Source organism: Maylandia zebra, linkage group LG20 (genome assembly GCF_041146795.1).
Source record: "Maylandia zebra isolate NMK-2024a linkage group LG20, Mzebra_GT3a, whole genome shotgun sequence".
In the NCBI taxonomy this organism is placed as follows: Eukaryota; Metazoa; Chordata; class Actinopteri; order Cichliformes; family Cichlidae; genus Maylandia; species Maylandia zebra.
In genome coordinates, this window is record NC_135186.1 from 5,343,175 (window position 1) to 5,367,766 (window position 24,592).

The 24,592-nt window shown below is 40.2% G+C and overlaps 1 protein-coding gene across 2 annotated transcripts in view; it reads left to right on the top strand.

The window, feature by feature from the left end:
• casz1 (castor zinc finger 1) overlaps positions 1–24,592 on the top strand; it is a 173,544-nt gene that overhangs the window by 65,411 nt on the left and 83,541 nt on the right. For both annotated transcript variants that reach the window (XM_076878506.1, XM_076878505.1), the window contains one exon: positions 16,666–16,713. The gene's annotated coding sequence lies outside the window, so the exon portion shown is untranslated. The remainder of the gene's footprint in view (positions 1–16,665; positions 16,714–24,592) is intronic.

The window sequence follows — 24,592 nt, forward strand, 5'->3', positions numbered from 1 at the left end:
TGGCAGTTTTGACTAGCTGGACTATGTTGCTGGGTTAGAGACGTTTGTGAAGTATTCATGCTTGTTGTCTACTTTTGTTGACACGTAAAGCCACACACTATATAACTTATGAGTCTGGAAAAACATGGATATTAGCCATAACTTGATTCATTAGTGGACTCATACAACTTGGTATTACTGTAATTGAACTGAATTGTGCCCAGAGGTGTGTCCTGCACGCACACACAAACAAACAAACAAACAAACAAACAAACAAACAAACAAACAAACAAACAAACAAACAAACAAATTGCATTAAACAGTAGAGCTCTTTCATCGTATATCATTTTACTTAGCGTCATCATGGATTCATGATATTGGAGCGACTTTATTCATTTGTAGGACATTACATGTTCTTTCTTTTGCACTGCACCGCAAAACAGAAGTGGTACAACCAGTCCGGAAAGCTGGAATGTACCACAAACGTTATAAGCAATTGCACAATGTAAAGAACCATATTTTCGAGCTCGACATTTCTGCATAAATCATACTTGCATTTGAATCAGCACTTCTGTTTTTATCTCCTTTTCGGATTAGGCCTTGAGGGACCCAACCCCGTGATTATCAAAATCCCTCGTGTCATCTGCAGTTGTCTTTCAAAGTTATTCTCAATAGCTCCGACTCTGCCCTGCTAATTACTCCAACAGCTAACTTCCCTTGAAAGCATCATTTGAACATAATGTGCTATTGTCTTAAGATTGTGTACTTCCAGTGATAAAATTCTCTTTCTCTTGGTGCACTCTGTTCTTCAAAAGTAAATAAAATCCCAGGACAATAAGAAATGCCAAACAAAGTGGACAACGGGGGGAAGGATGTTGTTTGTCTGAAATCTTTGTGTGTCAGACACAGCCATGCTTTGTTTGCTGTGTCTGTTGGCCAATCTAAAGGGAAAAGTGACATTGGTTGTTTCGATATGATTAAGACACAGAGGCTGGTAATGGAAAGGCTGTGTATCGCGTGGTCTACATAGTTAGGGGCTAGACTTGTGAATAATTTGATTAGGTTGCAGGGGAATATATCTGGAGGATTATGTAAATGGAGGTGCCCCCATGCAGAATTCTTTTGAACTCTTCAGAACTCACATCTGCCGGGGTCGACAGCTAGACAGGATGGCTGCCTTCTTGTAGCCTGATTCCTCTGTGTTGGAGGAAGGTGTTTAAAGGTCATTTTTGGTACAAACAGACTTGTCCTCAAAGACCTCTCTCTTCTAAAGAACTTCAATTTATTTTTTGTTGATGCCCGTGCAATTATCATTTTCTTTGAGTCAACAATAGCTGAGCTTAGGACAATTATTGTTGTATACTAATTAGCCAGACTGTGTGCGTGTGTGTCACCGGTAACCTCTTGCATGCACAGGATATGTACACAAAGGAATAGCTTTGACCTGTTTACAATATATTTAAGGTTATATCTGCCTCTCCCTCTGTGCCGTCTGATTATGAGATTTTCCCCCAAGCCTTATTTGGTGTATTTCTGGGTGGGGATATGTTTGTGTTGTGCACTATGGCAACCAAAGTCAAGGTGACCAAGAGCATGTAGCACACATTAGATTACCAGAATAGAGGCAAGCAGACAATGCAGTGAGCACAAAATGGCATTTATCTGCAGCCTTATTGTAGGGAATTTTGAGACCATCCTTTGGCTGACTGTGGATTTATTGTCTTGGTGAGTCTGACCACTGTTAGGTGTATTAAATCACAGGGACCAGTGCTTGTGCAGTGGCTTCTGTGTATGCTGTGTGGCTGGTCACAAGCACCTTAACAGAAGTGAAGAAGTGGGTATTTTGGCTTTATTTGAACCACATTTCATAATAGAAAGTGTTTCTGTGAAACCTCTTTTAACATTTGAGGAGCTTTGACACCCTTATGAAAAGATAATCCTTAAGTATTGTTGAAAGACTGAGCGAGTGCAATAAAGTAGGCATTTTACTTGAAAGCCGTTTGAATTTCACTCGAAGCAATTCCATTATTCTGCGCTGTAAGTGTTCTGAGCTTATTTGATCAATCGCCAGAAAAGCTGAAATGGTGTAATATTAGCAGCTGGTTGAAAATCTGGTCAGCTCAGAGCAGCACGTGTAGAGTATTTCTGGCAAATTATGCTGTGCTGCGGCTGCAAGCGAATGTTTGGGCCTTTGGAGATGAATTTGTGTTTGAGGCTGCTCTGCAGAAATCCGAGTGCCAAAACAGTAAAAACACGATCATTTTGGCAGGCCGGGAATCTGTGGGATTTAGTCTCGCTTAAGAAAAGTGGAAAAGAAAACAATCAGGCTATTATCGCTCTTAACCTCTTGTAACTTCCGTCCACATATGAACATCTATACCGTGGAGGATATGTGAAATGTGTGGAAAGTGTGACTTTCTGCTTATGGGTGTTCACAGCCAGTTTCCTCTCTCACAAAAGCCAAAGTCCTAAAATATTGACTGAAAATAAGCCTGACAAACCTCCCACTTCCCTTCTTTCAGAATGCTCTCTTTTTTTTTATTCCCAGGAATGTATGCAGGGCACTAAGCGGTTACTTTACCAACAGGAAGGATGATACAAGGACATACTGTAATTATGTTCAAAGATACAGAATCAGCCCAGTTTTTACTTGTAAAACTTAAGCAATCAGTTTTGGAATCTAACAGAATCCTCTTTTGTGGTTGTCATGTGCTATTGAAAGAGTCTGTTTTGCCCCGGCTTGTGACCACTTGTTGAAGGGTTTGAGAGTGATTTAGGGAGGGCAGCTGGATAACAGAGATTTTATTTATCTATTCTGAGAGCCCTTTATTTTTGCGAGCAGTTCTCAGCTTGCAGTTGCTTGACTTTATGGCAGATTTTCTGAATTGTGTGGAGTGAGTATGACTAAAGGGAGGAACAGCTGTGGGGGTGAATGTGTGTACTGTAAAAAAATGTGAAGAAAATGGAAAATGCCAGAGATGTTAAACAGAGGGCAATCTAGATGTTTGGAAGTGCTGCTTCAAGTGCTAAAAGCTGATTTCCTGTGGCTCTGTTCTGGTGAAAGGAAAGAAGGGCAAAACATTTTCCAAAGATCAGGGACTTTTGCATGGGAGATGTATAGTGTTAATGCTCTCTTAATTCAATATATTCATATTTTGACTTTATAAATGAAAGCTTTTGATCAGGTATGACCTAAAAAAAATCACAAGAGTCGCTAGAAATAGGAACTTTTTCGACTATGTTTCTCACAGCTTTGTGAAACCTCTCCAGGCATCTGAATGTGTGATTGTTCTGTGCCGCTACGTGTGTGAGGATAGATACAGAGGCATTATTACCCAGGAGAGGTCATGGGTCAAGTATTAAGCAAGCTGCCTGCTTGGAGCCCTGCATCAGAGATTTCACTCTGTTGGCCCAGGAAATACTCCTGTGTCTTGTCTAAATAATCAAGGAGTCCTTCAGCGTACAGTTTTAGAAACTGATAAATAAACACAAGAGACTGAGACTAAGAGGAAGTATCACTGCGAGAAGCCCACAGTGCTAAAGTGAAGATTTTCTTCCTCTTAATTACAGATCAACAAAGTGGTGTTTACAGGTCCTGGCTCTGGAACAGGAATGCCCTGTTGGCCGTGCGCTTTTACCTTTAGTCTCATTTTCTTCGTTTCATAACAATGTTGTTTGACCTTCTACATAGGAACAATTTGTTTTTAGCCTCATTCCTCTAAAAACGCAGGAAAACAATAGAAGCGGCTTGGATAGGAAGTCACATCTCACCCTATCAAAAACAGATTAGAAACGCGAGAAAAGGCCAAAAAACATGTATGCATGAAAACAGCAGCACTGCTGGTGAAAACAATGAAAGCACTCTGGATGATTTTCATTTGATTATTCTGTCCTGTTATATTTGTGTACCTGCCGCCTACTTACTAATGCTATTCTGAGTATAATTAGTATAGTTGATGTCAATTTTGTGATTATTTGCAGTTTTATTAAACATAGTTTCAAAAAAAAAAAAAAAAAGACCTTAAGCTCTCTCTTTTATCTGATCAAACTGCCATCATCTGAAAGTTCCTGGCTGCCTCCTGTTAGAATCTCTAAAGAGGGACAAAGTTAGAGTGAGCATTATCACACAAACTCAAAATAACCCCAGAATTCAGACAGTGCCTTATTAGGTCATGAATCCACAATGGGAAGGAAGTGTACAAAAATTTATTGACAATGCGAGTGTTTCTTTGAGTCCAGGCACAGGACAAGATAACCTAAGTTGGAGCTGCTGGCTGTGACTTCTTCTCTGAGACCAATTAAGAAGGTTTTGCATAGTTTAAGATGGGTTTAGTTGAATTAGTTAAGGTAAAAATATGTGGGGCTTTGAATATGCTCGGCATACACAGACACACGTTACTACCTCAGAGTAACTGGATAACTTATGTATCTTAATCATTTCTATATTATTCTATAGCTGTAATATCTTGGAAGTGACAAAATATGGGGAAAATGTCCTCCACACCTCTGTTACTGTCTATTTAAGAATATTATGGTTTAAGTTTGCTCTCTGGTCACATGATAGTCAAGCCTCAAAACTGTTATTCCAGTTATGTATTAGTTACTGTAAGAACAAGACAGCTTAGTTTAGAAGGTAAACTACATTTACATTGTAAATGAAAACAACCGCGACCTGCCTATTTATAGATATGTTTGTAAAAGCACTTGTCTGTTCCCCAACAAGCCTCACTTGTGTTTTGTTCCGAATCCTGTCCTTGAAAAGGACAAGAAAACTGACAGTCCATGGGTGTGTGCTTGCCTGCGTGTCTGCGTTTGTGTGGCAGTTGGATAGGGTGGGGTGTATGGCGTCACAAGTGCTCCAGTTTAGGAAAAGTGACACTTTGCCTTGAAAGACTCTTCAGGTCAGCTAGATAAGGAATTTAGTGGCTTTATCACAAATGCCACTATTTAATTTAAAAGGGTGAGGCACTTAGGATCTGGCAGCAGTCTTTCAGTCTAGTGATAAATTTGCAAGAAAGTGGAAAAGATTGGAGCCTGGGAGCAGATTAGCAGGATACAAATATAGAAGTGACATTATAGTGGGTATTAGTCAGGTGCTGAACAAGTGGCTGGTTTCTGATAGCCCTGAGAACAGGGCCTGACTGCAGGCTTGTAGAGTGGGTGGGTGGGTGCGGGGGTTCTGGACACACTACAAATAATAGAGCAGTTAGTATAAATAAGGCCAGTTGTAGCGCTTCTAAACAGCTTAAAGCGCTGTAGAATATTTATAGTGCCTTATCAGTCTCAGTTTTGATAGCATCGTGTTAAATAATGAAGCTATTGCATTAAACTTTGTTGATTCTTTGTATAGCTTTTCCTGTCATCGTTCTATTTTCTTCTGGGTAACAGTTGAAATATGTAGAAGCCTTAATCAAAACAGAAAGAAGACTTACCCTGAATTACTCGTTTTGTTAGAATAGAAACAAACACTCACACAACATAACTGCAGTTGTCATGCACAACCCTGAAATAACCCAGTTAATGATATTAATTACTAATGTAGTCAAAAAGAAGTTTATTTTTAAATTACATTTAATCCTCCAATTTTCTTCATTTTGCTGATGTATAAAATGTTGTCAATTTAAACTGACCCGTAGTAATTTCAATATATGTGCTGTATGACACACACTCCTTAAATTTGGATACTTACACTGGTACATTTGCACCATGATGAATTTATTTGCATTGCTTCTAAATTTAGACAGGGTGTTTCCTGAAATCAAGCACGGCACGAACGGCAACACAACACAACGCGTGTAATGTTAATGTCTGATAAAATAATATGTTAGGTTGTTGGCTAGCATCAGTATTTAAGGGGCGTCCACACGTGAAACGATTTGCTACTACGTGGCAGCCACGAATCATAGAAAGACGGTGACATTCGACAACTTCAAATAACAACGGGCGACTCAGTTCTGGCAACTTTGAGCCGAGTGAGTGAAGTGACTTCCGGTGAGTCGCTGAATCACATATGGCAGGGGGATAAATATGTTAAAAGGTCAAGCAACCAGAGCCTGGGATGTCCACTAGCAGCCGACTAATGATAAAGTCATATGCGATGAGCACGCTTGAGTGCAAATTAAAGGTACGAAACATTGTGACTTGAGACAGGGCCAAAGAAATGCTTACGTTTGAAAAGTTCTAGATAAATAATAGTTAATATCAAATTTTAATGATACGTTTTCTTTAGCTTGACCGACCTCATTTTTTCACCTAGTAAGAGTTAACAAGACATTTCTTTTTGTACTGCTCAGACTTTAAAATGTCATACTTTCATTGCAAATCAAGTTATAAGCTAACCAAATATTGCTGTAATAACTCAGCAGCAACTTTTAAAAAAAAATATAATGTGTTTGGTTACATATCTCCTACATACACCTGCATATCTGCAGATGTGGAAAGCCACTTCTTTTACTTTAATTCCACTCTTGTTCTCATTAATTTCAATACTCGATATCTCATTAATATATAACTAGAATAACCAAGTTTAACAGTGGATTGAGTCCCCATATGAGATGCTGGAGCCAGCCAATGGTTACTATTTTGCTTCATGATGAACTAAATTAACCTAAAACTAAATTAAGCTAAATTATAACTTTATCATAAAATGTGTAAGTGATATTGTGTTTAATATTGATTGATTGGATTTTCTGTGGCAACATCTGTCTCTCTTTTTCTCCCCATTTTCTCCCCATACATTTCTATCTTTGTATCCTCTATTTTTTAAACTAAACTGTCCTTTTTCCACTTGTCCGCCCTCCCCTCTTCCTCTCTCACGTTCTTTTTTTGCAACAGTTGGTGTGTGTTCATCTTGGCAGCGCTCCATAGTCTGTTTGATGTGGTTTCCAGAAGTCCTGAACTGCAGTCCCTGGCCACTCTTTCTGTCATCGGTAGACCTGCTGTCTCTTTAGCCTCCATTGACTCCTTTTAACCTCCTCCTACCTTCCTCACGTCGAAGCAGCTGCTTTCTTTCCCGCTGCACATTTCTGCATGGAAATGATCTGATTCCCATTATTTGCTAGTAAACTGCCTTTTGCTGTGGACCGCATACACAAGCAAACTCTTACTAATGCAGTGTGCGCTCTAGTCAGGCATTCACAACATTGCAGAACATCTTCTAGGCTCTGTTCCAGGCACTGGAGAAAAATGAAAGAAGCCTACTATTTCCCCGTTGTAAATATAAATTAGGGAGGCCTAAATTTATGATCTGCTTTTTAAGTCATGAGCCTCCCAAGGCTTGTACTTTTTCCATCCCAATAATATGTAAAACTAGATCAAAGTTAATCAGCTCTGTTGAACCCATTTCTACCAGTGACCTCTACACACTGTAATTTGAGTGATAGAAGAAGGAGGGGAAGTAGAGACGACCAGATAGTAGCTTCAAAGAGGGCCTGTAGAGGACAGTCAGTGACCCTATATGGGTGCCTTTCCTGCATATAGCAGCACGTTTAAAGGGAAACTGATAGGCAGGTGAAATATCTGCCACTTACAGAAAAGAGGCAGTGACTGGGGAGGGCAGACAGGACAGAATGGATATGGATTGGGTCACAAGGCTGACGAGGCCATCCTAAGGAAATGAATATTCCTTGCAAAGTACACTTGGTGACTCTTGGGTCTAAGGACAAAACACAAGTGCAAAGGAAATTCATTCCTCACTTTTATTTGGCATGGAGAAGCAGTGGATCATGTTTTTAACATCGCATAACACTTTACATGCTATGTTAGGCTTTTTATAGCGATACTACTTCAAAATGTGCTTTGCTGCGTCCTGACACTACTTATCGTAACAATGCCGAAAATCTTTCAGTTTTCAGCTGAAATACAAGGGGGGATGTATCAGCCAACTTCTCTTTTTTCTTGCTCTGAAGTGTATATGTATCCACTTTCACCCCACCAGCGGAGATGCATGTTATTACCGGGTGGACTTCCACTTTGTATCAGATGAAGGCGGTGCGGTGGAGGCACAGCTAAACATGCCCAGGGGGCTGGAGTGAGATTGGTGTCTCGTTTTCAGGGGCAAACAAACACATACAGGGAGCAGACATGGCTGTCACATCTCCCTTAGCTCCCCTGTCACCCCTGAGGGCAGTGGGCAGGGGCAACCTCTGTGCTCCGGTGATGCCTCAAAAAATCTCCACGTACTCTCGGAAAGAATACACAACCAGACGCACGCTCGCATCGTTTGCGGCGCAGACACACAGATGCGTCAGCATATGTTGCATTTGTTCTGGCTGCTGAACAAACTTTCTAAAATACAGCAAAATTAGTCTTCGGCATTCCCTGGAGATCCCCACTTTGACCTTCTAAGCTGAAAAGCAGCGTGTTTAGTCCACAAACCTGGCTCCATTTTTAACTTTCCCAGATTGATCAGTGATTGTACTGGCGCCGAGCAGCTGTATAGCTTTACATCAGCGAGGAGGAGGTTTAGCGGTTTTCAATAGTATTTCAGGATATCCTTGCTGCTGCTGCTGCAGTTTTTGGCAGACTAACAGCTGCCACCAGCATTAGTATACAAGCAGACACTTCTTAATGTTCCCCAGCCCTGGCCTCATGTGTCACATGGACTCCATCCAGCCTAACCCACTTGCCATCCGCAGTGGCTGAACTGGTTGAAAACCGTGTGAGACCAGCAATTTGCAGCATGCCTGAAACTATCCTTTCATACCGGTTTAAAGTTAGTAACATTAATGTGACCGTGTTTTAGTGGCAAAAGGCAAACAGAGGACAGACACCTTACTAATTATGTGCGATTTATTATCGCAGATGAAAATTACTTAAGGTCTCTGGACCAAGGGAAATTAGTTACATAGCCCTGTTGCTTATAATTTGACAACACTGCCTTGAATTCACTGAGATGTAAAATTAATTCTTGCAGTTGTTTTCAATGGGACTTTCATGTTTGCTTTGCTCACAGTTAAAAATCTGAGAAAAATACAAATGATTGGGCTTGGCTCAGTAACTTCATTGTGCAGGGAAAAGAAAGCCAAACTGGACGGGGTTCAGTGGTTTTTAGGCCTTTTGAGGGTTGGTGTGTCAGGATTTATGTATTTAATTACACACTCATTCTGCTAATGTAAGTAGAGAAAAAAGGAAAAAGGATAAAAAGCTCCATCAAGCCTATAAGCTTGTAGTTTCCCTCTTACTGAAAGTTGGCCACTGCTGCTGTTTAGCTCCCCTTGAACTGGCCTAATACTTGTCTATTCCGATTAGGATTAGTATGTGTAGCATGAGCTCAGGGACCCGGGCCACGTAATCTAATAAATCAAGATAAAAAACTCTGAGATTGGTTTACAGAGGGCTCGGATTTACTATTGGCCATCTCAGAGAAACAGGGATTAGCACAGCATTTGGTGCTGTACTTACACAACCCCCATTCTGTGCATAGGAAGAGCGAGCAAGCAAGAGAGAGACCGAGGCAGCGGGAGGGAAAAAGACTTAGAGGGAGGGGGTGGAAGAGAAGCACTGGCTAGGGTTTTATATTGCCTAACAGACAGCAAGTTAAACTTGCAGTGACAAGGTCAGGTAAGTCCTTGTACAAAAGGCTTTGTTCCATAGGCAGATTAAAGGTCTCTCTGACAGTTTTTACACTTTTGGATCATGTTGAACATATTAGAAGTTAATCTTGTCTGTGAGGGGCAAGAAGCTCTGTGGTCACACGCATGAGGGAAAGCAGGAGAGAAGATAGAGCTTCACAAAAAATAATGAAACTTTTGCGTACATTTTCAACAGCTGATGTCTTCTTATGACCTGGGTGGTGCTTCCTAGTTCCTTATTTCCCTTCTCTAATCTCCTTATTTAGCCTCCCAAAGCCACATGTAACACATACTTACACCACTTTGTGCTGTGTTAAGATTTTTACATTTAAAAGCAAATTTTCCTATTTAGTAATAATGAAGCCGGAGAGTTTTTTTTCCCCCTGTCATCCGATCAGGTGGTACAAATGGATAAATTTAGAGTTTGGGTATCACTCTATCTAATGTGGTGAATGCATTTTTAAAAGTTCTGTCGGCATCAATAATAATAATGCATCATTAGCAACATCACGTGGAGCTGCAGCTGAGCTGGTTGACACAACACTGCATGTGCCTCTCTTTAAAACAATAAGATTATGTTTCCTGAAGTCTGGTTTCATCTAAATATTGTGTCAAAGATGAGTTTCAGAACATTTGCATCAATTTGCAAGTATTTAAAGAAGTCCAAAGGTGGGGTCTGCAGCTGTGGCAATAAAAAAAAGCTCAGTTTTAAAGACAGTCAGTTTGAACTGTACTGTGAGGATTTTATCATCTGCTTCTTTAAAAGATTCAGAGAAATCTTTGTTTGCAAGGATCAAGGCCAAAAAACAGCACTGAATGCCCTTGATTTCTGCACTCTGAGATGCCATAATATTAAAAACTCACGTTTCTCTTCTGCAGTGGAAGCACTGCATGGACTCACTTCCAGGAAATCCTCAGGAACACAACCATTGTGAGCAAACACAGTTCATCTCTGCATCTACAGGTGTTAATGCAAATCTGTGCCATGCAGAGAGAGAGAAACAGATAAACAAGGTCCAGACATCCTGCTACCGTCTGTGAACCTGAGCGTGTTTAAGAAAGACTCAGGTTAAGTGGAAAACTTTGTCCCGCTTTAATTTTGTTCCAAATCGTGGATGCTGCCGTGTTCAAACTAAAGACAAGAATGACCATCTTCAGTGTTATCACTGCAGAATGGTCAGATGGCATCGGGGTGAATTAACATGGTCATCTTGCACCTTTGTGATTTCACCTTTAATGCTGCACAGTACTTACAGACTTTGGCTCAGCATATTGCTGCCATACAGGCGAGTCTTTTAGAGAAGACCTTGCTTATGTTAGCAAATAACAGTCTAGATTTTGTAAAAGTCCAAGAGATAAACCGGCATGCCTGCAGTTCAGACCTCTAGTTCAGAAAACATTATGAAATGAAGAATACTGTAAAGAAGGACCCCTTTAAAAGTTGCTTTTAATATTATAGCAGATGGTCTCCACACTTCCTAAATGTTTATAGAGTGCTGTTAAAGAAAAGGAGATGCAGCTGCTAAAAACACAACAACAGTATAAAATATCTTTATACTAGTTTCAGTTGAACTTTAAATTAATTATTTGACATTTTATACAACAAATCCAACATGTTTGGACGCAGAGTAACAGGTAACGATTAAGGCGCAGTGTTTCTGATTTTGCAAAATGTAGATTTAAAAGTACAGTGTGTAGTTTCAGTGTAGGACAGCGGTTTTTTCATTTTTTATTTTAACTGATAAAAGTTCTTAAGATTTAAAGAATTGTGTGTCTGTGTGCGTGAGTGTCAGTTATCTATCGGTGTTGTTTTTTCCCCAGAAACTGAGACTAAATGACTAAAAAATATCCACCTGAAATTTGAGCTCTTTCTATTTTCTCTCTGCCTCCAGGGTTTCACATAAAGTTTTACATATCAAAAGTGGAATGTCCTTTCATCTGCTTGCATGTCTTGTTAAGCAATATCAAACACGGCAAATTCTTTCTACATCCACATATAAAGGTTGAAAAATCCTAGCAACACATCCCAGCTTGTGCAAAAGAGGCCTTTTCTTTTCTTTTCTGTCTTTCTTTCTTTCTCGGGGAACTGTTAGCAATATCACTGGGCAATTAGCAAGGAAACGAGAGAGAATTGGAGAAGCCAATTACTTCTGCGAGTTAGCTAAAGGCCATTTTAAACTGTGTGCCCATGACATAATAATGTTTATGGTAAATATTATAGTTGGAGACAGTGAGTGCATGGCGTGAGAGGCAATGAAAAAAAAGGGCATCAATCTCAGATCGAGAATAATTTATTAAGATCTGAGATGCGGCAATTACGTGGAAAGGACCAAAAAGAAAAAAAAAAAGAAGAAGCCAACTCTCCAGGAACCGCATACATGATTGCAATCTTGATTAAATCCCCCTGGATCTAATGAGTTGATTTTCTGCTGTTAATATTGCATTGGCTGATGATGGATTCGTTAAGATAATGGAACGAAGCTAAAATATAAATGACTCCCTGTCAAGGAGCAGATTTTCGTCATTTTCTGTCTGACACCTCCGCCGTGGGGATTTGGTGAGGCCTTTTTGTGTTTAGAACCATCAGGATCTGGAATACTAATTGCTCATGTGTGGACGCTTCTAATGCTTCTCCTCCTCTCTGCACCCCCTCACCACCGCCGCCACCCCCTGCCTATCCTCTTGGTAAATATCTGCTCCACATCTCTACGCAGAAACAAAGAGAGCAGCTTCTTTTCTTCAGTGCTGATGAAAGTGTTCCTGTGCACGTTTGATATATTAAAACATATAACATGATACACCAGTTTCCACATAAGTCGGCTCATGTTCTGTGAGCAAAAACTGTTAAGTCACAGAGATATGACACAGTGCCAACAAAAACAGAAAAATAGTTTCTTATCGACCTGTGCTTCTTTTAGTAATATGGCCTCGTTTGGCGCATGCAGAGCAGCTGAGCCAGTCTTTTTGTTTTTTGCTCCGTCGCCCGTCTAACGTATAGAATATTGATCACATCAGACATGAACTACAATCCTGCGTGTATAATTTTATTCCCAAATGTGGTGGGAACCTGTAATAATCTAGAGCAATGCTCGGATATGAATGTCCTGCGGTGACGAGAGCGTCATTTCCAAAAAGAAACCCCACCACAGTATTTAGAGCTACAGCGAAGCGAGTTTTCAGTCGTCTGATTCCAGGGAAAAAAAATCACACAGTTCATGTAAAAGAATCTGATATGTAGCTCAACGTAACACACCTACCAAATTCCAACCCGTCTTTCTTTCATTTTCGTAATTACCATTGTCGTCGAGTTTCATGCTTTGGCCTGACCCTTCCTTTGTGGCGATTATGATATTGTTTCTTTTCTTTTTGTGGTTTTTTTTTGTGCGTTAGTACAGGGAAACCCATCTGATTGGGCCATCTGCAAGATCCCTTTTCTTCTGTGTGTCACTTTTTGTGTCCTTTAACATGGTTTTACTAAAAAGTCTTTTTTAATCAATCAAGAAGCAGGCAGAAAATAGGCTTTGTCATGGCTAGGCCCAGGGTCGTGTGATGCCTGCTTTGCCTGGTGACAGGTCTTCAAAAGGGATAAAAAGGAATATTTTGGGGGCAAAACGGGGGTTTCCATGGCACCGGCACTTGTTGCACATGGATCACCATTCTTTGGTTCTGCATGAGATTGAGGTTTCAAAGGGCTGGACAACAAAAATTAGGCGAGGAGGGGACAGCGGAACTGTGTAGGTAGCTGCCCTCAAGCCCCTGACTCTGTCCTCTCCTAGGGGAAAAGGAGAATAGGAGCCAGAAGTGACAGAACAAAAAGGGGCCTACTAGGTGCTGTCAAATATGCATGAGTAAATGATCAGTTGCTCACTCTGCAGTGCGTTTAAAAACTCAGAAGGAAACACAGGCTAGAGGACATAAAGTACAGACCTATTCAGTGAGAAGTGTATTCTTGTTGCGGCTTCCACTTCATGTAATTAGAGGTTGTTTCATGTAGAATGAGGTCACGTAAACTAGTAAGTTTCTGAGTTTATGTGTGGGAAATGAAACCAGGAAACTTAGACAATGGGCTGGCAGTCATTACAGCAACGAGGGTTATTATTTAAAACTGTTCTGTTGAGCTGAGTAGCTTTTCATGTGTTCCTGTTATTTAAATTGGTAATAATTGCAACATTACAGAGGGATATATCTGCTCGTCTTGTGTACCATCTTTAAGTTTAGAGAAAGCTTTAGTGTATGCGGTTGTGGTTTGCCTCGTGTGCGTATACATACATATATATGCCATCGGCATATGCATGCATGAAAGCAGCTGCATAGTTCGTAGATGATTAGCTTGGAGCTCCTTGAACTTCTGTAAAAATGTTGTTCGTGCTGATTACCTTTGTGCTCCACCTTGAATTTCTCTAACAAATACACATTATTCTGACTTTGGGAAATGGCATTGCGAGGTCAAGGTTTTTTACGTGTCAGGAGTCCTTTAAGCAATTTGCAATAATTTCCATAGCATCATCACTGCCACCCCAATAACAAACAAGGTTACACACGTGTTGCTCGCACAATCAACGCCAAACATGTTTTGGTGTTGGAGGGCTTCAGCTTGTTTGCACTTGGCTAAAAAGAGGTCAAAAGCTCCAGAAGCACATTTACCTGCAGGTACCGATCCAGACCGAAGACTTTTTTGGCATTTCGAAAGAGTTGCATATCCCTGCCTTGCTATAATGACAACTTATAAGGGTGAAATTTGCAATGTAGGGATTGTGTAGCTGCATGCTTTTCTAATTTTTTGTGTGTTTATATATTTATTTTGCTATTTCAGGTTCTCAACAATGAGCTTCCAGTATGTTTAAAAGGTTGCTGCAGTTGGGATATGTTTCTTGATAGGATTTTATCATGCTAGGCATGCTCTGTTTCCTGATGAATATATTAAAATTATTACTGTGCAAACAGAGTTTCTAATTACTGACCTGCTTGCCATTGTACTGTGCATTCTGTATGCCCCCCTTCTTCTCCATGCCTTGTTTATTTATCTGCACCAGTGAATACAGAATAGTCTGTGCAATGTCATTTCCATCCACATGAAAATGATTTTGAAAATGCCAATCTTGCCTATTATACAGTGTAATTACTTGTCTGCTTTTTGATTTTATCATATCTTCAGCCAGTGGGAAGATACTTGGAGAGGCTAAACATCTTAGCAAAGCTTGTCAGCAGATGATTTGGAGTGGAAAAAAATATCCCAATGAAAGTGCTATCTGTCACATGTACAAAACCGATGACTGTAGTTTACTGAAGGGTTTACCCAGTGTGCGTATAGCTTCTTTTAAGACTCGGGCATCGAGTGAAGGCATGCCATTAAAGGTATGTATGTAGAAGGAGAGGTTTTTTCGGGACAGCTAATAAAAATCTTTGAGACGGTAAATTTGTGATTCTCATGAATGACGTTTTTCCCAACTACTCCCTCAACAAAAACATTCTTAAAAGGCATTTAAAATATGGGTAGATGGCACTACCTTAATGCATTCTTGCACTCTGATCAAGCATTCATTGTTAAAACAATGAATGTTTCCACTCAGCAGGTTTTTCAACTCACATGGCCATAAACGATATTTTTCAAGTTCAATTTGTTTGTCGCCGCTGCACCGACATGCCGTTTCACTGTTTCCTTGGACATAATGTGTAAATATCTGACCCTATGTATGCGTGTGCACTGTCACCTATGTTACCGGAGCATTTGCACTACATCCCAGAAAAGGGCAACCCTGTTGTTTACTTGTCTGCTTGCAATGTTGCACAGGGGGTTGATCAGCAGAGTTGATAGGAGCTGCAATTTAAAAAGAGGACACTGCAGCTCTGAACAAAAACAATTAAAGGAAAATGAAAGACGGCCCCCAAGGGTTAAAAATAGAAAATTATCAACATGCATGCTGGAATTCACTACCCCGCACACCACCTCGTGCACCAGCACCCACCCCCCCTCAAACTTACTGGGCCTGCATTGTTATGTATGATCAGATCTGCCAGTTCTTCCTCTAAGCTCCTTGTCACATTTTGACTTAATGAAGTGCAACTTAGAAGGGAATTGGGTTCATCATGCTAGTCGCACGATGCTCCCTTGTTGTAGCAAACAGGAGTGGCATGGGACCGAAGCGCTACAGCGCGAGTCGTTATCATTCCGGTCAGTCTGTTTAACACAAAATTAAACAAAGAACTAATTAGTGCCTCATGAATTAATAACTGCACTGTTGCCGAGAAGAAGTTAGGTTGCTGAGGGGAGATATAAAATAAGTAGGAAGATCAGGTTAGAATTATTATTACTTTTTCTGGGATGCATGGGCTCTCAAGGTTAGGAAACTTTTGAGAGGATTTAAGAGTGACTCAACTGGTTCTGCCAAAGTCAGTTTCTGCCCTGATTTAAAACTTTGTCTGCGCTTATTGATGTCATATACGAGGGTGTGTTTGTCTCCGCATGAGAAAAAGCAGCAGGTTCATGTTTTAACAATGAATGCCATTTTTCCACAATATGAATATGGAGATATCTCACCACATACTCTGGCCCCGTCAGCTGTGTTCGTTATCTAAGTAGTATTTGAATCTCTGTATCTCTGCCAACAAGTAAGCTTTGCCCCCAAGGTTTCAAAGGGAAGTGATTTGTTTTATTGTTTGCTCTATAAGACTGTGTCAACTCACCTTCAGCTAAGACGTAGGAAGCTACTATTAGAATAGTCCAACTTAATTTATTTCTGGCAAACGGCTGAAATATGAACAGACGTGGTTCATACACAACTGTACTCTGTACAGTTGCTCCCCATGCTTCAATGGGCTTTACAAACTATAGTCTCCTCCTTCAGTCACTGCTTTCCCCCAGCTGGGACATGGGGCCTGGGTATCTGTGCACTATTATTCTGCATATCAAAAGGAAAGGAGTGAACAAAAAGTACCCATCTTCCTCTTGCATCATCTGGAGGCTCGTTACATTATGTCAGCCACTGCAGATTAGATTGAGCTGGGTAAATGTATGGATTTCGCGAGAACATGTATGCACGTGCATATACATCGGAATAATCAGTGCCTGGGTTTATTTATTTTTTTAATGTTTTTCCTTTGCTCTTCTTTTTAGATGAGGTGAGCTCCTGTACGCAGTGACTCCCCAGGAAGAGAAAACGAGGTAGGACAAATCCCCAACATGACTGATTACTGTCCCCACCATCTCCCCTGTTCATATCTCCAACAATATCAGGCATCTTCATTAATCCCCGTGGATCAATGTGTCTGGGGGTTGTAAAAATTGACAAATGACTTATTAGAATCCCACCGTTTTATTTTCCAACTGATTAACTCACAGCGATGTTGTACACTATACAGGCTCACTGATGTATCTGTTTTCCAAAGAGGGCCCCCCCTTTCTCTCTTTCTCTCTCTCTCTCTCTGTGCCTTTCTTACTATGGGTGATCTATACGGAACCAAATGCACTCCTAACACTGTTTGTGAGAAACCCTGTCAGGCTGACTCAAAAACTACTACAACCGAATTATGCTTTTTCCTATAAATACACCCATTTTGTTTCCTGACATAAACAGCTGTTGAGAAGTGTGTTAGCTGACTTGCTTATTTACATATAGAATATAAAAATACAGCTAATAATCTATTAGAGAACTGGAACTTTGCACTGGCGGTAATAAAATCAGCATGTTATAGCGCTGCAGTTTCTCCATTTTTGCACGCTATACTCTTATTATCAGGGGAACTGTTCTTTTATGCCTGTTTTATGTTTAGATGTTGTTGTAGCAGCATCCCACATTGTCATCTCGACGAAATAATATAATTTTTTCCACTTTATGGCATTTATTACTGTAACAGACATTAGACACAGACATCTAAGTACAGATGACATCCACCAAATTAACAAGAGTATAAAACCTTTTGTTGCTGATAAAAAAAAAAAAAAAAAATCTGCCTCTGTACAATTTGACTCTCGAGAGGACACTAATGACTTGTGACTTGAAGAAACTGGGTTGCTTTTTTTTCTCTCTCCCTGAGATGAAACCTTCTGTGCTAATGATGTTAGCTGGTATGAGCACAATGCTGATGTGGGAGTCTGTCATAAGGATGCATACAACAGCCCTTGCCCCTGGCCTCCTAGTCAAGAGGGATCTAAACATTCAGAAGTGACAGTCTGGGCTGTCTCATGTCAAACCAGAGACCCCTCGCTATCACCGGGTGTGGGGGGGCGGGGGGGTTGGCATGGCCGGGAATTGAGGTGGAGGGCTACACCAACACTCCTTTGTTTCTGGTGGTGTCACTCACGCACCAGAAAGAAGACACACTCCCTGTATCAATCAGAACCTAAGATGCACACCCAGCGCGCTTCCCAGATTTCCACAAAGATTGGATAATTCATAGCAAACAGGATGGTCAGCTGAGATTTCTCTTTACACAGGTATGCACTCGCACTCGGGGACATCTTTAAACAAGTTCCTTTGGAAGTCGAAGCAAAGTTAAGATTCGACTGCTGTGTAGACTACTTACAGACTCCTGCCTCTGACCGCATAACAACAGCATAACTGGTTACAGTTAGTTTAATTGGCTTTTGATACACGTTAATGCAACTAATCATAAAGGCCAGCTTGCTCCAACACGGGGCTGGCATGACACACACACACCACCCCGCCCCCTCCTTCTCTTTTTGGCTCCCACAGACGTAGAGGCTAGAAAGTGGAGTCCCTCTCTTAGACAGTGGGAGGAAAATTAAACTGCCAAAATTGTTTTCACTGGTTACAGGGGGTCTCGGGGGACCTCAAGGCTTTTAATTGAGCTCACCGAGCAGAAATTTGTATGGCTGCTTACAAACAACATTGATGTCTCCCTTTTACTTCTCTTTGGTCGCAGTGATAGATGAGGCAGACTGGGTGTGATTGTTAAGTAAGGTGATGATCTGCTAAATTGTTTGTTCTATATTTGTCCCCCCCCCCACCAGCACTTGTAGATCTTTAGAGAAAATTTATGACTGAATTGAGAACGATAGATAATTGAAACTCAGACTCTTTGTTTGGTGTTTTGTTAGTTTTTCAGAATTTGTGTGTAGGAGGGCAATGATTCTGTAATAAGAACGAGTTCATTCAGTCACAAATAAAAGTAAATAAAGCCCACAGTTCGCCGTAGGAAAGATAATTTGTCTCACTGAGAAAAAGAGCAACAAGTCATGTAACTCAATTTAGTATTATTGTATCACTCAGTATAGTATAATAACAAAAAAGAGAGGCTGCCTTTTCGTTTTCTGCGCTTTTCTTTCTCCTGCACTTTTTTTTTTTGTCCTTTAAAATTTTTCCAGTGTGTCAAAACAAGCAAAGGCTACATGGAAACGGCAGCCCTGTGTAAATATTTATGATGTAACATCTCCATGTGAATAGACTTTCTTCCCAATCCATCCATCATTACCGGCATATCGTGAAAGCCCACCTCCCGGTGGCGGCTTAGGGCCTTAGGAAGCTCAGACAGGAGCGGCGTGTCCCCCTCTCATTCAAAGTATTTGTTTTTCTTTTGACTTGGGGCAGCCCAGCTGTGAGGGCATTTCATGTGTCAGCCCCTCCATTTTCATTCAGGGCTGACTTCAAAGCCCATTTTGCTCCATTGTTTGTGTGACGTGGCTGCTGGACCTGAAAATGCCCAAACAGAAAAATGCGATGTAGGTCAGGTGCCCCTGGAAAAAAAAAAGTGATTCTTATGGTCAAAACATAAAGCCCTGGTTACCGCCTAACACTAGCTCCTCTGCCTGTTGTTGCTCACATTCCTCTTTATTTGTTCACAGAGGAGCTAAATGGAAGTTAAGAGTAAGAATAAAAAGGCAGTACTTCAGAGTGCTTGGCAGAAAATCAATGTTTTAAGTCTAATCCTTTTTTTTTCTTTTTCTAATTTATAACATTCCACTCAGGAACAAAATGTCAAATAGCTTACTTGGTGAAGATGTTCGCTAAATTATATTAGGTTGGAGATTGCGCTGAAGCTCTGATATTTTTTGGCTTTATTTGCTCCCGCTGCTGCGAGGGAGACTAACAGAGAGACACAGAGTATCTGTTGGGGCCTGTGCGTGCACACTTCTTTACCTTGTGCAACGGTCTGAAATGTGAAACATGTCTTCATTTGGTACAAACAAAGTGGGATGAAGGATCTGCTGGAGTTTTTTCAGGCTCGACAGTCTTTAAGAATGTGAAGGTGCAGTAGATTTATGAGGTTGTGTGTTTGCAGAAGTAGGTAAGTCTACTGCCTTACCTAAGTGGATTACAAGGTTTTAGGCTTTTCTTCTTGCACAACTTATCGGCAGAAAATAGGCGTTGCAGACGTTAGCGAAATATTGCCACCCAGACTCTCATAACATTATCATTAGCCATGGAGGATTGCTGAAATGTGATTAATACATCACCATTTTGACAGAGTGAGGCTGAAAAGGTAATATGGATTATTACAACGGTTGTAGAGCTCAATACCGCCATCCAAGTTTATCCATTTATCTGCAATGATGAGACTCCTTTGTGTTGTATGGCATTGTAACATCTATCTAAATAACAAAAGATATCTCTCCCATACACAATTGTTGTGCTGTTAATATTCAGCCCATGCAACAATGCACATGGGAATGGAGTGCGGAGACAAAACTTGACTCAGAACGGGGAAAAGACCATAGAACGTTATGAGCATTACGAATCGATGCTCAAGCCTCTAGTACTGGCCACTTTTTCCTTGGCTTAGGTATCTGATTACCTTCAAACAAAAATATTGCTCCTGTATTGTTCAATTACAACTGGTTGAGTGCTGGATGATGCAATTCACAATCTGAGAGCTATTTTTTCTTTCTTTTTGTATACACTTTGTGTGTGTTTCATTTAGTTGGCCTTGGACGATACACGTTGAATAAATGCCATTTTTCTGCCGTTTCAAGTGCCTCTTTTCTCTCTGGATCCATTCAAGCTTTCAATACCTTTTCTCCCCCACTCTTCTCCTGTCTCTTTTTTCCACGAGCAGGAGGGTTTTACTTTACTCCTTTGTCATCCTAATTGATTGCATTAACCTTTTGAGTATTGAATTTCCTGTGCATCACGCCGAGCACAATGTGGAATATTATCATAATCCTTCCAAGTAATGGACACAGGGCAATCAACAATGCTTTAGGAAAAGTACATCTTTGAAAGATGGAGCGTCATATTATTTTCAGCCCAAAGACCTGGATAGAGTAAGACTTTTAAGCTTTAAGAAACTTTGTCAATAAGTGAAGTACGCTTGTTTCTAACTAGTTAAAGAGGTTAGGAAGGCTGCTGCCAGTGTTTGTTTTGCAGGAGGTAAAAATGTCTTGGCTTAATGAAAATTACTTGTGTCTAAAGACTCACGCAATAGACTTTAGATTCACTTAAACACAGTTTTATCATTTGTTAGTGTGAAAATAATTTTTAAAAACGCAGTTTTTTTTTAATGTCTCAGAAAAACACCTTAGCAAAAGAGTTTTATTTTTGCCCGCAAGAAATAGGATAAGTGGTGGGGTATGACTCGACATTATCATAAAATTATCGCAAATTAACAAAATTACAAGGTTATAGTTGGGCTCACCATTATGTAAAGCACTGGGAGTTTCAAAGTTCGCCTTCCTGTTGGGATCCTGTTGTCCAACTATATGCACAATGTTCCTAACAGAGCAATTATATGTTGGAATTGGAGGGTCACTTGGTGTGTGAACACTGACTGTTGTTTGTCATTGAGAAACAGTAATGTGGACCCAAAAATCAGAGTGACTGTCACTGTGAATGGCTTTCAGCAGTCCTGACTTTTCTTAGAAATCTCCATCTCTTATAGGCTTACTGTCTAAATCTGGAAAAAATTTAATTGTGGCATAAATAGCACGACAAATTTTGTGCTGGTTCCAGATATCTCGGAACTCTGATGTCACAACTCCAGTGATAGCGTGTTTCTGACTGGGACTCACCATTACATTGAGAAACTGAATGACATGACAGTTATTGCTAACTAGCCAGGTAGCATAACAGTCAGCTTAAGTATTTAGTACATTCAATTTATTTTTAGGATTTCAAAACAATTACACATTTTTGCTGCTCTTTCTAGCCAAGTTGCTTCTATCTTCTCATCAGATTTACTGTGTCACTGTTGGCTTTCCTCAGGTAGCTCCTCTAACTGTAGCGATAATGAACCAGGACGGTGTTTTACCTCAACAAAGTGTCACAAAATGTTTTTTAAGATGACACTTTGGTGCGTTGAACCAATGGCAGCTCTTTGAGTGTATGCACTGCCACAGAATGGTTTGCATAGATGATGAGTGGATGATTCTTCTGCCAAACTATAGCAAAAGTAATACAAGTGCCTATTGTTGAGCACTGCTAAGTTTTCAACTTGCTACAGTTGAAGAGAAATTAACACGTTATTGAAGGCAAATTATTCACTAATAACTTGAGAAAAACAGGCAGACATTTGGAAGAATCAGTCCAAATAGAGTTGGTTTCAAAGCATTATGGGGTCACCATGGCATTAATCACACGTTGAGGCAAGCTAGCCAAGCCTCACTTAGCAGGTAGCATTAGCAAAGCTAGCTGCCTGAACCAGCGACGTCGCGCCATGATTTCATTGGCTATCGGCTGCACTGCCATTTTTTTCATTCGTCGACGCCTGACTTCAGAAGTAGAATTTCTCTCAACTTTCAGTGCAAGCAGCACAAGCAAAGTAACGCATCATTATTGTCATTATTCAGTTCAGCAATGTGTGACGTGACACCATTCAAAGTGAATGAGAAGCGAGAGCACTGAAGCCTAAAAAGCATCCGCATGAGTCGGGCTTGTATTTAAATTCATTGTATTTAAATGAAATGCCTTCATTTAAATAAAATTTTTGGATTTACAGAACTCATTTTATTGATTTTTAAAAATATATCTTTCATTTTGATATTAAATTGTTTTTATCTTTGTATTTCTATATACAAGGTGCCAGAGATATTTGAAAAAATACTATAAAAATAAATGCTAAAACATGCAATTATACAATATCAAGTTGCATTACTTAGTGATTGTTTATTCGGGAGTTTTGTTAGACTGACAGTGAATTAAAATGAGGACCCTAACCCTGCATTAAAAAAAATGTAATCCTATTTTTATGTTTTAATTTTAAAGTTTCATGTTGATGGGTCAGCACAGCCAAGCTTTTGTCCCAAGGTAACCCTGTGATTTAACACAGACTTTAATCTCTTTACCTGCTTTACAATAGGCTGTTTTGGTTGTGCAGTGGGGGTGTAAGTTGATTTTCCCTGTTTTCTTTTCCTTCGAACTATCCAGGGCAAATCTTTCCATATTGTGATATTATTATCTGTCTTATCTGGCTCAGAATGATATAGATAAAAATTTGGGCAGGGACAGTGAGATAAATGTAAATGGACATCATTGTATTCCTTGTATGAAACTGCACCTAGGCTATTTTAATAATATTAAGGCCCCAAGCCTAAAACCTACAGAAGACACTCCAAGGATAACAGTACAATAATTGCTTGTTAACAAGGATGGAGGTAGCCTGTTGGCCTATTGAGTTTAATCTGTTGCTTTAGCTATTTTATTTAAACGCTATGGTAAAGGAATAAAAAGTAGTTTATGTTGCAAGACCAATGTAATAACCATAACTGTCTTATAAAGGCTTAATGTCAGAAGGCTTTAGGGGAAGTGTCAGTAGAATAACACTGATCAGCCTTGAGCTTGGGAATTAGCGACAGCAAATCTTAGAGCATAACGTGACAACTGGGAGAGTTTGGAGTGCGCAGAAACTTTTGCTGAATAAGTTATTTTATGTAGCTTATTACAACGTATTGTATTTATTCTGAATATTATACCTGCAAAGGCCACCACACTTGATGGAGTGTTGCAGAACAAAAGCATGACAGTAACCTGCATTTAGTCAACAGCCGGTATTATGCTGCGTGTAGCTGAACATTAGTGGTAAGCAAAGATATAATTTTTTTCTTGCAGTGGAATGAAATGTTGTTGATCATCTACCATTCACGTCCCCCATATGTTTATCGCACAAACAGCCTAGTTGTTGTGTTGCTGACTTATACAGAGTGTTGTTTGCTTCTGTGTAAATATCAGCATAAATGCATTAAAGTAATTGATTGTTGAAAAACAGACAAAAACTGTTATCATGTTTCCCTGGTAACGGCAAGTATTATTTGGGCTGTGTTGATGAACTGAAGCAAAACACCCTGTAATTCATATCAACTCTATTATGTTTTTCAGCTCAAATAGGAAAAATCAATTGAAACAAGCTCTTATGCATGGATAGATGCTCGTTATGATCAATACTATTTTCACAGGGATGGTGCCTTTGAGCTTGATTGAGGCCAGCTTATACAAAGCTAGCCAGTGGTGCTCGGGACAAGTGTAGACACGCAGATATTCAGAGGGGATACAGTCACTATTTGGCCACATCTTTTGGTGCATCCCACCTGAGTTATATTGATCAAAACAGAATCATGTGATTGAGTGTGGATGTGGGTCAAAACATAAGTCAAGGTCAGTCAGTAGCACAAAGCATAATCCCGGTCCATCTTTTGTATTCCATCAGGCATCACTGGTATTCCACTGGGAACCTCTGTGCCCTCGGCATATGAAAACTAAAGTCCCCCCCCCCCAGTTCAATTATACAAACCCGTGAGCTTCAGAATATTGACATATCTCTGTATTCTGAAAATGTCATGGATAACGATCAGGCTGTTCACCAGAAAATGTTTCCACAGAAACCAAGATTTTGAGTCAAGATGTAGAACGTATTGAATTTGCAAACCGGCTGTAAGGTCAGGGATACCTGCCTGCAGGTGTGTTTGATAAGCACGAGAGCTTGTTTCTTCCAAGGCTATTGTTAACGCACATCCTTAGCCTCGCACGGCGTTCGCAAAATAATACATATCTTAGTGTAAACCAGGTGTTTTGCAGAAGCTGTGATAAGTGGGTTGAGTGGTGTGTAGAGGTTACATAACAGATCTAGTTATGCTCAGTGATCACTGTTAATTT